The sequence below is a fragment of the Montipora capricornis genome, chromosome 13, assembly GCF_036669925.1.
Source record: "Montipora capricornis isolate CH-2021 chromosome 13, ASM3666992v2, whole genome shotgun sequence".
NCBI classification, from domain to species: Eukaryota; Metazoa; Cnidaria; class Anthozoa; order Scleractinia; family Acroporidae; genus Montipora; species Montipora capricornis.
The window spans coordinates 2,693,167-2,696,461 of record NC_090895.1 but is presented as its reverse complement, the minus strand read 5'-3'; the positions used below and the strand labels follow the sequence as shown (position 1 = coordinate 2,696,461).

Here is a 3,295-nt window from a genome sequence, read left to right as displayed (position 1 = left end):
TTAACTAACTCCCTTAATTAGAGGTTTTGTCAAACAGTGCAGATAAAAACAGTTGCTCACATCTTGAAAGTAATGACAGTCAAAATGACAGCCAGCCAGATATCAACACTTTCCACAAGATTTCTTCAGGTCAGATGACTGGGACAATGAAATCAACAGACCACAACCTAGTGTGTCCTGAAAAGCAACACAGAGCTGGAAAAGAAAGAGCATCGCCATCTACCAGACAAACCATTGCTCTTGCTGTGGACAACCAGGTCACAGAAAAATCCATCATTGGCTCTCGCATCGCATGTCAGAGGTTAAAACTTCTCTTGTGTCAAAACCCTCCGCGTTTTTAGAGGAATTGCCCTTAAGCGAAAAACAGTAAACGAAAAATGTTATCAGTTTAAAATTTACAACTTTTAGGTCTTCAACGGTGTGACCGAAACACGAGCAAACATGCTTGGCAAAAATCACTCATGGAAACGACATAAACAAATAAATTCATGCCTAAAATGAGCTTACCTCTTTTGACTTTCTCGTTGGAAACAACTCGGAACTACTGTTTAGTTTTTCTGTCGAGTCCATGTTGAGCGTGAGATCTTGATCATCAAAAGGTACAAAAGAACTTTTACTTCACCGCCAAATAAACTCAAAGACAAAGAGCTCAAAAGCTCGAATCAAATGATCAAATGTGTTCGAAGCAGAGCATGCGCACTCATTTTGCCGCGGTGTCGTGCAGTGGTGGAGTGGCACTAGGGGTTTCATCGCCTTCAGTCTTACACGAAGTACTATCCTTACTGCTGCCGTTAACAACATGGCGGGCATACAACAGTGTTGGAGTTATGATGATTTTGATCTTGATGACGATGTTTTCTTGAAGAAGCCATAAGAAAACAAGAAGAAAACTACTTCGGTAACCCGAAGCATTATATGCTATTTTCTGGAGCTGCAATGGGAAGTGATACCTATTGGCAAAAATTAGGCGCCAAATACGGGGTTCGCGTGAAGGCATTTTCCTTGAAGACTCATAACAGGAAAGCTTGTGGTAGAGTTGTTCTCTCCGATGAGCAATTGCAACAGGCTGATGACTTCTTACACATGGCAAACAAAACTTTAAAACGACGTTTTCCGACTGGGAAACCCTTCGTAAATAATTTACTTCGAAGGAACTGGCACCAAGTCAAGGATACCAGTGCTGTGTTTGCAGTTGGAAAAATTAGCGTCCACGGGAATGTAGTTGAGGGCGGCACTGGGTGGGCTGTACAGATGGCTGTGGACGCCAGGAAACCCGTTTACGTGTTTGACATTGTCAGCAGTGGGTGGAAAATATATGACTATGGCCAGAATAAGTTTTTAAGTTTTAAGACTGTGCCGAGACTGTCCTTAAATTTTACTGGAATCGGCACAAGAGCATTGCCTGAGAATGGGAAAGCTGCGATTGAAAAAGTATTCCAAGAAACGTTTGGGAAGTTGCCAAGATAGGAGTTACAAATTATATAGTGTTACCTACATGTAGTAATGTATATAATCCCTCACTTATAATTACAATGATATGAGTGTGCTAATCAGCAAGTTTAGTTTGCAGGTCAAATCACAGGTCACTGTTTTTCCAGTTTGTAACCAACCCTAATGCGTTTGTAGTTCTAACATGAGGACTAAAAGCTATATTGAGATAAAGTTTAGGCCAAAGATTAGCATTAGGAAAGTGTTAGCCAAGGGTTCTTTCAGTATTGGTGAAACAATACTTGTGATTGGACCTGTGAAATACACTTACTTTTGATTCTAGAAGACAGTTATAGGGTAGTGTCCACTGAGATCCCCAAGTGCTCTCCTTCCACCTCACCCACTCGGTCTGAATAACATTGCTTCTTGCAAATCCAGCATAACGATTGCCCTGAAACTACTTTTTCACAATATTCTTGTCATTCTGAGAATGAAAATGTGATTGAGGGCCACTCCATGGAGTACCCTAAAATAGTTTAGAAGGAAGAAAAATATAAATGAATCATTTTTTGAAGTTTAATGTCCTTTAGTTGTACATACCTTGAATGAGTTCAAACTTCCACCTGTGCTGGTCTCGTAGTGGACAGCCGCCATTTTGTAAAAAGATAATCATTCTGCTTGCCACTACCCAGAAAAGTAAATGTGCTTTGTCAAACATCAGACATGGAAGGAGAGAGGCAGGTTTTATAATGACTGAAATGTTTGCTTCACGAATTGGACAACCTTTGTTTGGAAGTTCAACTTTGAAAAATGATTTTTTTATTTACTTCTTAACAAGTTTTAGGGATTCTCCATTTGGTTACTCCGTAGTGCGGTACTCCGTGCTTTATCCTCAACCTGAAGATGTTTCCCTTTATCAATTTCTAACTTCTGATAGAATGCTTCCACTTAAAAAATCTGCTAAAAAAATCACAAACCATTAATGGTGTTTTGTTGATATTTTGTCATTTGTATGTATACTTATGATTGTAGGCAAGTGACTTTTATGCATTAAAACAAGTTTCTGACCACTTTCAATAAATTCATGTTCTTTTATGTGCAAAAGCTATCCATTTAGAACCTGAGGATGGCTCTATTTTTCTTCATTTTTTACTGCTGATCAGCACAACATATATTGATTTGATAAACTGGAATTACCAAATAGTAAATTAAAGTGGTGGTCTTCCCCTTTTGTTTTACAGACTGGAGGAGGAAAAGGATAAAAGAAAAAGGCAAATCAGTCACAAATTTGGACCAGCAATTATCCAAAGTTGAAACACTAAAGATACAATTGAAAGGGCTTTTTATGATGAAGATTACAATGAAATTGATCAATAAATTAGAACATATTGATATAAGGGGTGATGTACAACGTGTTGGGTGATGAGGTGATATTTATTCCACAAGAATCATTAGTTCAGACCAGAATCATCTGAGGAGCTTCTTGAATCAAATTTGTGGAGCAGGGCTGGTGCAGTGGTTGGTCGCTCACTTCCCACCAATGTGGCCCAGGTTCAATTTCTAGACTCGGCATCATGTGAGTTGAGTTTGTAGGTTCTCTACCCTACTGCAAGGGGTTTTTCTCCAGGTACTTTGGTTTTCCCCACTCCTCAAAAACCAATGTTTGATTAATTTAATTTGCATTGATTTGAGTTGATTTACAGGGTACTCAATTAATGTGCCCTGTGCAGTGCTAGAAGACTAGACACTTCAGAGGAGGAAGATGCCACGATTAAAAATACTTGATTTATTAGAGAAAGAGGAGGTGGTGGTCGAAGACAAAACTAAAACACCATTAATTAACCCTTTGACGTCCAAACCGGCCTAA

At 39.1% G+C, this 3,295-nt stretch overlaps 1 pseudogene; it reads left to right on the top strand.

Moving 5' to 3' along the window:
• The first annotated feature begins 799 nt into the window (after window positions 1–799).
• Window positions 800–3,295, top strand: LOC138030355 (uncharacterized; annotated as a pseudogene).